Below are 12,700 nucleotides of genomic sequence, written 5' to 3'. Positions count from 1 at the left end.
TTTTTTTTTTTTTTTTTCAGCCAGGGTGAGTCAGTAACCAATTCCTTCATTTCTTAATTTGAAATATGTTTGATGCCCATCTGCCTGGCTTCATTCTCATGGGCATTACATTTAGTAATGGTAATGTGCTATTTGCCCTTTTTTGGGGGTAATCACCCTTTAATAGTCATTTAGTAAATATATTAGCTGTTTCCAAATGCTGTAAACATACGTAGTTTTTACCCTGCCTGAGGAAACATTTCAAATGAATTTACTTAAAGAAACAGAATTCAATAGTAAAAAAATTAATAAAGCAAATAATAGAAATGTTGCCAATAATCTGAGATTAGAAAACATATTTTAAGTATTAAATTACTATTAAATATACAGGGTCCATTTTCATTACATAAGCATTTTCCCCCAGAAAAATGCTACTTAAAAAAAAAACAAAAACTGCTTATGGATATAAATTAGTGAACTAATGCCTTAGTTACATAATTCCAAATTTCTGAGTACCGACAAGCACTTTCTGAGTGTGAATGTATGAATAAATACTTCTAATATGAATAAGCATTTTTATGGCACTAAGGAAGAGCCTTGGAGAGTGGCTAAGATTGTGGAGTCTAGAGCCAGATTGCCTGAGTTTTCATCTCAGTGTCTGCAGTTATACTGTTTGTGTGACATTGGATAAGATATTTAACCTCTTCTGTGTCTTGGCTTTCTTTTTTTCTAAATAATAATAATAATAATAATAATAACAATAGCACCTAACTGACAGCTATGTTAGAAGAATGAATATTTAAAGAATTCAGGAACTTGTCTGGTCCTTTGTAGTCACTATATAAACTAACAAGTAAACTAGGAGAATATTTTGGATATTTTAAAGACTAATTCTTCCTAGACTATGCAAATATAATTCTAATTTAGGGATTTTCAAAAAATATCCATTTAAGCCTTGATCAGAGGTAAGGCAGCAGAAGAGTAGGGTGACCCAAAGATTGCCTCCTCCCTGAAACATAGCTAGATAAATATCAAATCATTCTTAAACACCCAAGAAATCGATTGGAAATCTTAGAGAACAAAGCTGCAAGTCTACAAATCAGAAAAATGACTTTGGGAAGATGGAGGAATTCACCTCCCAAAAAAAGAACAAGAAGAAATGATGGCCAGAAATTTAATTAATATGGATATAAGGAAGCTGTCTCAACTAGAATTTAAAAGAATTATAAGGATACCAGCTGGGCTTGAAAAAAGCAGAAGACACTAGAGAATCTCTCTCTCTCTTTTTTTTTTTTTTGGCCTACCAGGTCCTTTATGCAGTTGAATTTACAAGGTGACACCAAGTTAAGACAAAGTTCCAGCTTGGTTGCCTTCATCTCCCTCCCCTGAATCCTGATCCACTGGCTGCCAAAGCTCGAAGGGGTTTGGGGTAGGGTGCTTGGTCATGGGAAAAGCTGCTATGGTTGGCCCAGCATATGGGTAGAGGGGAACGTTTCATTTCTTCACAATCTGAATGACATCCTCGTCCTCCAGTGTATGATCTTTACCCACTTTTTGAAGATTGTGTTTCACAGACAGACCCCAGACCAGAGCATATTTAAATTCTTTGATAAGATTTTTGTGAATCTTCATGCAGAAATCCTCCACCGTAGTCCTAGAGTAAGGCAGCACCACTGGGGATGTATAATCTGGCAACTGGCCTTTGGGTTTGGTGTAAATCCTCACTAGTTTCAGATAGTCCCAGATCTTTTCCAAGAGGTCATCAAAATTCCAGCGGTGATGGGCAGAGGTGGGTACACAGTGAGGCACCTTATAGATGATAACCAATTCCTCAATGGAGATCTGATCAATCTTATTCAACACATAGATACAAGGGATACAAACTCTGTTTCCTTCTGCCACGTCGATGAGGTCATCCGCTGTGGCATCACTACGCAGTGTCACATCAGCATTGTGAATTTTTTATTCAGCCAGAATGCTCTTCACAGTTTCAGCATCCAGCTCTCTCTGAGGGCAAGTGGCCGTGAGATTAATGCCTCCTTTATCCTTCTTCTTAAAGCCAATGTTGGGAGGTTTGCTGTTCAAGCGAATGCCAAAGGCTTCCAGCTCATTTTTAATTATCTTTTTGTGTCCCAAGGGTTTCAGGACATCTAGAACAATCAGGATCAAGTTACATGTTCGGGCCACTGCAATGACTTGACGGCCTCTACCTTTCCCATCCTTGGCACCCTCAATGATACCTGGAAGATCCAGGAGCTTGATCTTGGCACCTTTGTATCTGATGACACCAGGCACAGTGGTCAGAGTAGTGAACTCATGAACTCATAGGCTGCCACCTCAGAATATACCCCTGCCAGGTTACTAAGCAGTGTTGATTTCTCCACTGATGGAAAACCCACAAACCCAATTCAAGCATCACCTGTCTTGGCCACATCAAAACCTTCTCCTGGCCCACCACCACCACCACCTTTTGGGGTAATGAGCTCTCTATGAAGCTTAGCAAGGCGAGCCTTAAGCAGCCCTAGGTGGTGTGCTGTGGCCTTGTTCTTTTGAGTCCGAGCCATCTCGGGTTCGATCTCCGCAATCTTGGCTAAGGTGCTGCTCATGGTAGCGAGTCACCGGGCATTGGGGGTGAGAGCGTAGTGGCCTCCGCACAGAGTACTTCCCCTCACACTGAGAATCTCTCTTTTTTAAGATTTTATTTATTTATTTGAGAAAGAGAGAGAGAGTGAGAAAGAGAGAGTGAGAGTAACCCCAAGTTTGGCTATAAATGAGAGAGCACATAAGCGGGGGTGGGGGGCAGAGGGAAAGGGAGAAGCAGACTCCCTGTTGAGCAGGGAGCAATGTGGGGCTCAATCCCAGGATCCTGGAATCATGACCTGAGCTGAAGGCAGATGTTTAACCAACTGAGCCGTCGAGATACCCCAACACCAGAGAATCTCTTATGGCAAAGGTAAAAGAACTAAAATAAAGTCAGGCTGAAATTAAAAATGCTATAACTGAGATGCAAACCTGAATGGAAACCATAAAAATGAGGATGGACGAAGCAGAGAAATGAATCAGTGATTAAGAACAGAAAATTATGGAAAATAATGAAGCTGAAAAGAAGAGAGAAACAATAGTAAAAGATCAAAAAGATAGACTCAGAGAACTCAGCGACTTATTAAAACAGAATAACATTCATATCATAGGAGTCGCAGAAGATGGAAGAAAAAGAAAGAGGGGGCAGAAGGTTTATCTAAGCAAATTATAGCTGAAAACTTCCCTAATCTGGGGAAGGATACAGAAATCAAAGTCCAAAAAACACAGAAAACTCCAATTAAATTTAGCAAAACCCAACCACTGCCAAGGCATTTCATAGTCAAATTCACAAAATACACAGACAAGGAAAGAATCCTGAAAGCAGCAAGGGAAAAAGGTCCTTAACCTACAAGTGAAGATAGATCAGGTTCACAGCACAGCTGTCCACAGAAACTTGGCAGGCCAGAAGAGAATGGCAGGATATATTCAACATGCTGAATGGGAAAAATATGCAGCCAAGAATTCTTTATCCAGGAAGGCTGTCATTCAGAATAGAAGGTGAGATAAAGAGTTTCCCAGACAAACACAAACTAAAGGAGTTTGTGACCACTAAATCAGCCCTGCAAAAGAAGGGAAATAATAAGGACTAGAGCAGAAATAAATGATATAGAAACCAAAAAAAAAAACAAAAAAACAATGAAACCAAGAGCTGGTTATTTCAAAGAATTAATAAAATTGATAATCCCCTAGCCAGACTTATCAAAAAGAAAAGAGAAAGGACCCAAATAGATAAAATCACAAATGAAAGAGGAGAGATCACAACCAACACCACATAGAGATACAAACAATTATGACAGCATACTATTAAAAATTAAATGCCAAAGAACTGGGCAATCTGGAAGAAATTGACAAATTCCTTGAAACTTACAAACTACTGAAACTGAAACAGGAAGAAACAGAAAATTTGAACAGATCCATAACCAGCAAAGAAATTGAATCAGTAATAAAAAATCTCCCAACAAAAAAAAGTCCTGGGCCAGAATTTAGGGGAATTCTACCAGACATTTAAAGAAGAGTTAATACCTATTCTTAAACTGTTCCAAAAAATAGAAATGGAAGGAAACTTCCAAACTAATTCTAGGAGGCTAGCATTACCTTGATTCCAAACCCAGTTACAGACTGCAATAACAAGGAGAATTACAGACCTGATGAACATGGATGCAACATTTCTCAATAAAATACTAGCAAATCAATTCTACAGTACATTAAAAGAATTAGTCACCACGATCAAGTGGGATTTATTCTTGTGTTGCGGGGTGGTTCAGTATTCAGAAATCAAATCAACGTGATATACCACATTAATAAAAGAAAGGATAAGAACCAAATGATCCTGTCAGTAAGATGCAGAAAAAGCATTTGACAAAATACAACATCCGTTCTTGATAACAGCCCTCAACAAAGTAGGGATATGTGGAACATATAGGCCTTATATGAAAGACCCACAGCTAATATTATCCTTAATGGGGAAAAAACTGAGAACCTTCCCGCTATGGTCAGGAACAAAACAGGAATGTCCACTCTCACCATTATTACTTAAGATAGCACTGGAAACCTTAGCCTCAGCAATGAGACAACAAAAAAGAAGTAAAGGCATCCAAATCAGCAAGGAAGAAGTCAAATTTTCGCTATTTGCAGATGACATGATACTTCATGTAGAAAATCCAAAAGACTTCACCAAAAAATTGCTAGAACTAATACATGAATTCAACAAAGTTGCAGGATATAAAATCAATGTGCAGAAATCTGTTGCATTTCTATAATAACGAATCAGCAGACAAAGAAATCCAGGAATTGATCCCATTTGCAAAAGCACCAAAAACAATAAGATACCTAGGAATAAATCTAACTAAAGGGGCAAAATATCTGTACTCTGAAAACTACAGAACACTTATGAAAGAAATTGAAGAGGACACAAAGAAATGGAAAAGTATTTCATTCTCATGGATTGGAAGAACAAATATTGTTAAAATGTCTATATTACCCAAAACAATCTATACATTTTATGCAATCCTTATCAAACTACCACCAGCATTTTTCACAGAGCTAGAACAAACAATCCTAAAATTTGTATGGAACTACAGAAGACCCTGAATAGTCAAGGCAAACCTGAAAAAGGTAAACAAAACTGGAGGCATCACGATTCCAGACTTTAGGCTATATTACAAAGCTGTAGTCATCAAGACAGCATGGTACTGGCATAAAAACAGACATATCGGTCAATGGAACAGAATTGAGGACCCAGAAATGGACCCACAACTATATGGTCTACTAATATTTGACAAAGCAGGAAAGAATATCCAATGGAAAAAAAAGACAGTCTCTTCAACAAATGGTGTTGGGAAAACTGGACAGCAACATAAAGAAGGATGATACTGGACCACTTTCTTATACCATATACAAAAATAGACTCAAAAATGGATTAAAGACCTAAATGTGAGACAGGAAACCATCAAAATCCTAGAGAACACAGGTAGCAACCTCTTTGACATTGGCCATAGCAACTTCTTAGTAGACACATTGCTGGAGGCAAGGGAAACAAAAGTAAAAATGAAGTACTGGGACTTCATCAAAATAAAAAGCTTCTGCACAGTGAAGAATACAATCAACAAAACTAAAAGGCAGCCTATGGAATGGGAGAAGATATCTGTAAATGATTTATCTGGTAAAGGGTTAGTATCCAAAATCTACAAAGAACTTATGAAACTCAACACGCAAAAAAACAAATAACTCAGTTAAGAAATGGGCAGAAGATATGACTAGACACTTTTCCAAAGAAGACATGCAGTTGGCTAACAGGCACATGAAAAATGCTCAACATCACTCATCCTCAGGGAAATACAAATCAAAACCACAATGAGATATCATCTCACACTTGTCAAAATGGCTAAAATTAACAACACAAGACACAACAGGTGTTGGTGGGGATGCAGAGAAAAGGGAACCCTCTTGCACTATTGGTGGGAGTGCAAACTGGTGCACTCTGGAAAACAGCGTGGAGGTTCTGCAAAAAGTTAAAAATAGAGCTATCCTATGATCCAGCAATTACACTACTAGTTATTTACCAAAGAATACAAAAATACAGATTCAAAGGGGTACATGCAACTCGATGTTTATAGCAGCATTATCAACAATGGCCAAACTATGAAGAGAGCCCAAATGTCCATCAACTGATGAATGGATAAAGAAGATGGGATGTATAAAAATACAATGGAATATTATTCAATTATCAAAAGGAATGAAACCTTGCCATTTGCAATGACATGGATGGAGCTAGAGTGTATTATGCTAAGTGAAATAAGTCAGTCAGAGAAAGACAAATAACATATGATATCACTCGTATGTGGAATTTAAGAAAGAAATAGATGAGGGGCACCTGGGTGGCTCAGTCATTAAGCGTCTGCCTTTGGCTCAGGTCATGATCCCAGGGTCCTGGGATTGAGTCCCACGTCGGGCTCCCTGCTCGGCGGGAAGCCTGCTTCTCCTTCTCTCACTGCCCCCGCTTGTGTTCCTGCTCTCGCTATCTCTCTCTCTGTCAAATAAATAAATAAAATCTTAAAAAAAAGAAAAGAAAGAAACAGATGAACATTCTTGGGAAGGGGTAAAATGGAGAGAGGGAAACAAACTATGTAAGAGGTTCTTAATGGTAGAGAACAAACTGAGGGTTGATGGAGGGAGGTGAGTGGGGCAAGGGCTATTAAAGAAGGCACTTATTGTGATGAGCACAAGGTGTTATATGTAAGTGATGAATCACTGAATTCTATGCCAGAAACCAATATTGCACTGTACGTTAACTAAAATTTAAATGAAAAATTATCCATTTAAAAGCTTTCCATTTATGATATAAAATATATTGCAGAACATTTTATTAAAAATTAATTACTCGGGGCAGATAACAGATATGTTTACAAAGCAGTTTTTAGAAATAGAGTAAACAAGGTCTCATACTATTGTAAATATCATGTTAGAATTACTATGTTAGAGGATGCATGATATTATGCTTTTTTTATTTTTTATTTTATTTTTAAATTTTTTTTAAAGATTTTTATTTATTGAGAGAGAGAGAGAATGGTAGAGACAGAGCATGAGAGGGAGGAAGGTCAGAGGGAGAAGCAGACTCCCTGCTGAGCAGGGAGCCCGATGTGGGACTCGATCCCGGGACTCCAGGACCATGACCTGAGCTGAAGGCAGTCGCTTTTATTAAGATCTGTAGAATTGTATATCACGAAAGCAGTCCTAATGTAAACTGTGGACTTAATTAGTAATTATGTATCAATACTGGTCCATCAGTTGTAACAAATGTACCACACCAATGCATGATATTAATAATAAGGGAATGGGGGGGATGGTATATGAGAACTGTCTGTACTTTCTGCTCAGTTTTTCTGCAAACCAAAAACTGATCTAAAAATAAAGTTTGGTTATTAAAATAAAAAAAGAATTACTGTGTTGTCTATTATTATTATTATTACTAATATTAATTTTTCCATACCAGATCCAACTTTCATCAGGGAACAAATTTTGTGAACTGCTTTCTCTTAGTAGATATATTTTTAAATAATTTTATCATGGTAGTTAAATATCTCTAAACAACAAGCATAAACACAGCAGCAGAAATCAAATTTATTTGTATACAGGAAGAGAGACGTGGCACAGGAAGCGAGACAGACTTGATCTGAACCTTTTAGCAACTTTGGGTTAGGAGAGAGACAGCTTTATCGTTCCTAACTGCCAGCTCTGTGCTTGATGTGAGTTGGATATCTTTCAGATTAAATCAAAAGGCAAAAATTGGGTCATAAATCCTATGGAGTTCTGTTCTGGGAAATATACTAGGAAACAAAGTGAGATGGCAGCGTGAGTGTTGCCTCTAGGGCTTGACAAAAACAAACAACAAGATAGAAATACAAAATTAAAATTGATACAATTAAGTTACAGAGTGATTTCAGTCTCAAGATCCCCATTCAAAGAGTGTGCTTTTGGTTTAAAAGTTACCCACAGCAAAATTTCTTTGCAGAGTTCCCATTTCCAGGATCCACTGAAAATTCTTTCCTTGGGCTCAGCAAGGCCATAAGGGATTTGTCAGAGCTTTCTAATTTTACAACTATTAGATAAAATGATAAGGCAGCTGGGTCACTGGAAGGCGAAGCCTCCAAACCGGGATTTTTGCTGGCTTAAAGAAAATAAAAGTGATGTATAAAATAGCAAGCCCCATGGAACAATATAAAGAAAAGTCAGGGGAAAGTGTACAGCTATAAAAGATGTTTAAAGCAAGGAATCTCATAGTGTCTTATTTTCATTTGAAAGCTGTAGCCAGGAGCAAAGATTCACTTTGTTTTGGCAGGTTAGAAATATCTCACTAGTTTTTATTTTACTCAAAATAAGTATAAGAAACAAGTTGATACTATGAGGTTCTTCCTACTCTCTCCACCCTGCTTCTGGCCTTTCCCTTACACTTGAAGCCTCCTACTGTCATCCACTTTATCTTCTCTCAAGGGGAAAGTTTTGAAAGCTGGCTAGAAACAAATGAAAAGTAAGCTCTCCTGAACAAGGGTTAAATATATGGCTCCAACTATCTAGCGCAACATACATATTTGACCTCTGTGGGGTGTGAACCAAATATTCTTTGAGTGAGTGATCATTTTCACACACTTGAATTTTAGCACAACCTTTGATATTGAAGTAACTATAGTTCAGTGGAAAAGAAATGTTCATGCCATATAGAATGTTGGAAATATTCTAGGCTCCCCCTGGACCATGATTTATGAATGATTCAAACAGCTTACCATAGGGCCTGGCCAACTCTTTTCTTTTGTAAGGTGTGTCTAAAAGCTGCATTAATGACTATCAATGACAACAAGTTTCTTGATTACTGGTATGTTAAAAGAACTCATTTTATCATGTAAATAAAACTCTTCAAATGTTCAAATAGAATCAGAAATTCACATCAGCATGATATCAAAATGAGGAATGGGAAGAGTGAGGTCATAGGAAGTGAGGGTGAGGGATGTGAAAAGAGAGACAGAGTGCACTTAGTGGAATTTGGGTTTGTGCCTTAGTGGATGAAAACGACTTTGTACAATGAAGGATGAGTATAAAAATTCTTTTCTTCAAGAAAGTGGTTAATATTGTCTCATACTGAACAAAGACAAAACTTCTGGTCTAAATTCAAATATACTTTGGAATATAATTTTTGTGGCCACTCTGCATAAAAAGGATGGACTCTGACCCAAACTTTGATTCCTATGGAGAGACTGCTGATAGCACACACGCCAAGGAGGTAATAAAAGGTTTATTACTCTTTAACAAATCTTTCTGGGGATAATAGGCAGGCTTCCCAAGTTGGTATGAAATGCCTTGAGAGAGCAGGGAAGGAAATTGGCTTGGCTTTTGTGGTAGTTGTTGGGGTTGGGCTGAAGGTTCCCGTGTGTGAGGTTTGGCTTGTGTGGTTTGAATTTCCCACTATTTCAAAAGAAAGGAGCATCCAGGCTTTCTTACCAGCATGCCCTGATATGGGACAGAAGGAGAAAAGAGAATAGTGAGCAAAAACATCAGAAAATGCAGTCAGACTATCACAATATACCCTGTCTACACTGCCATTTACATCATTCTCTCTTAATTCTTCTTAAGTCTCAATATTTGGGCACTGTCCATCATCTAGCATATTCCCCCACGATATCTCTTTATGGTTGTTTCAAAGTGCTGCCACCAAAACATCACATTTTACACTTCCAATGCCTTTAAAGTCTTATTTTCTCTGTTGGGTCAACTCTCCTCTCACTGTCCCACTCTCTGCCGAGTCTTTCACACTGCCCTTCCCTAACTACTCCTCTTTCAAAACCAGTTCAAGTCTCCTCTTCTGTAGAGTCCTCCTGTAATCATTTATGTCCTTGTCAATTTCTAGATGTAGTTTCATTTCTAAATCCAGAAACAAATGGTGGAAATAATTGTATGTTTATTAATTTATACAAATATGTGTTTCATGTTTGGTCTATAACAGATGCTGTTCTAGATTCTGAATAAGACATGGATTCTGTATCATAGTTAGGTATGATGACTGTGATCTGAACAGGCAACCATTCATAATAAGGGGGCAACTTTATGGAGTCTTTTTTTTTTTTTTAGAGGACAGAGGTGGGGGAGGGGCAGCGGGAAAGGGAGAGAAATATTATTTATTTATTTGACAGAGCGCGCGCACACACACAAGCAGGGAGAGTGGGAGAGGGAGAAAAAGACTTTCCGCTGTGCAGGGAGCCCAGTGTGGGTTTTGATCCCAGCACCCTGGGATCATGACCTGACGCTTAACCAACTGAGCCACCCAGGCGCCCCTGGAGTCTTTTTAAATGGGGTATACTGGAGGTTAATTTTGAATGACAAATATTTTATTTAAAATATTTACTCTTTCACTATGAATATCAAACTGAACTTTTAACTATCATGTAGTTTACCATTATATAACTTGAAGAATATATTATTTGTCTTGTTTGTATCTAGATTTTTAAGCTTAAACACAGATTCAACATCAGGTACATGGAAGGAAAAAACCCACTAATTTACCTGAACAGCATTTTGTGTGTATTATTCTTAGACTAAGTGACTTTTTAAATAATAGTAACTGCCACACAATAACTACAATTACTTATAATCACCTAAAAAAATTATGAGAAGGTAAAGTGTAAAAATTAATTTTCAGAGAAAGATACTTTTAACCAAAAGGCTCAGCTTTAGTTGAGCCAGATTTTCTCCCTTTCATTCTTTTTTAATATCAATACAAATTAGACAATTTCTTTTCTCTACAGATTTGTTTCATATTGTATTCAAAATTATTTCACTGTATATCTACTTATTGAGAGAGATAAAACTTGTAAAAATGTTCACATTTACTTTTCTTTACAGTTCACATAAAGTAATTGTTTCTATTGAAAATGTAATCCATAAGTTTTTGAAGATGATGTAAGCTAGATATGGCTCAATACATAGAAAAAATAGTTTAAAAATCAATAGAATGAGGTACAAATGTATTTGGGGCACCATACCCAAATGAAGTACACTGGGAGAAGAGCAGTACTGAAACTGTTTCAAAAAAACTTGACCATCACCAAGAGCATGGGGATCATTGTAATTTATGTACCATATAAAAAATAATTAGAAAGTTTAAATCCACCAAGAATTGTGTCTCAAAAAAGTGATTTTTATCATTTTGATACAATTTTAGCAAGGGATATAGAATATAACAAGTCAGAGATTAAACAAATGTGTGTAATTATGAAAATTGGTATCTAAACATTATTTAACAGTATCATCCAAAATCTTGACTGTGTTAGATATGAATTGTATCCATCTAGGTTAAAGGTTATTGAATTTGGGACATCTGAAAAGCTTCACTGAAAACACCTTTCTCCAATGTAATAGTACCTTCTGCTATGTATAGAGCTTATTACATTGCTACAGGTTCTCACCTGAGCAGTACAATCTTTTATTTTTAGCTCCTTTGGATGTTTCGATTGCATTTCTAAAAATAATATTTTCTTTGCACATGCAATTTTGTGCATCATTGCCCCTAATTGCATCTTTAAAATGCATGCTGTGAATATTTAGCCCTAAAGCATACCATGAACTTTTTAAAATGGAGCATGCTTTGATTGCTGTGACTTCTTAATTTTCTCCATGAAATGAATATCCCTCATGTATATTATGAAATGAACAATGCTAGAGGAAGACTCTATCCCCCAGATGGCCTGTTCAGTTCTAATTCTCATAACATGCATATTCAAAAGAAATGAGGTCATGCTTATCTCTAATCCCTAGGCAATCCCAAAGCAGCAGAAACATAAGGGCTATCAACATTCCAGGATCCTATGAGTTTGGGACTCCAAGAGGAAGATTTTTTTACATTCTTCAATAAAGCTTATTTCAAAAGTTCTTTATATAGCATGAATTCCTGCAATTGGTAATCTATACAGCTCCGTTAGCAATGTTCTCCTGATTTGTTTTTCTTGACTCTTAATATCAGGTAAGACGGGATTTATATATCCATTCAAAAAGTATTTATCAAGCACCTTCTAAGCAATAGACACTGTGCTAAATGCTTAGAGTTGAGTGTATGTGAGGGTCTTACAAAGAACAGTAAACAAGTAAATAAATCAAATGATTATACATTGTGGTGTATAAAAAAAACAATCACAAGGTTGAGATGCAGAGAAATGGAGCCAGTAAAGCTCTCTTTTAGGGATAGCATTTAAATTAGGCAGTGAAGAATTACAGTGGCTAGGCAAACCATAGCCCACTGGCCAAATATTGCTCAATGCCTGATTTTGTAAATAAAGTTTTGTTGGGATATAGTCACATTCATCTTTTATGTGTTGTTTGTGGCTGCTTTTGCACTAGGCCAGCAGAGTTGAGTACTTGCAACAGAGACTGTATGGCCTACTAATTTAAATATCTTCATTCTATGGCCTTACAGAACAAGAGTGAAGAAGAAGCTTTTCACATAGGGGGAATCAGGGGATGAGATATTGAAGTAGAATAAAAAAGTCATGCCATATCAAAGGAAATGAAAGAAAGCCAGGTAGCAAGAGGTGAAGCAGGAAGTGATAGGGGCAGCCAGGTAATCCTGAGCCTTGGAAGCTGTGGTGAGCAGTTTGGA

The 12,700-nt window shown here is 37.1% G+C and overlaps 1 pseudogene; it reads right to left on the bottom strand.

The window, feature by feature from the left end:
* Nucleotides 1-1,473: 1,473 nt before the first annotated feature.
* Nucleotides 1,474-2,585, bottom strand: LOC114204448 (developmentally-regulated GTP-binding protein 1 pseudogene; annotated as a pseudogene).
* Between the last annotated feature and the right edge of the window lie 10,115 nt (nt 2,586-12,700).

The sequence above is a fragment of the Eumetopias jubatus genome, unplaced genomic scaffold (assembly GCF_037043125.1).
Source record: "Eumetopias jubatus isolate StellerSeaLion01/CBP00866 unplaced genomic scaffold, mEumJub1_p1.0 scaffold_6, whole genome shotgun sequence".
In the NCBI taxonomy this organism is placed as follows: Eukaryota; Metazoa; Chordata; class Mammalia; order Carnivora; family Otariidae; genus Eumetopias; species Eumetopias jubatus.
Note: the sequence above shows the minus strand (reverse complement) of the source record. Positions and strands in the feature narration are given on the sequence as shown.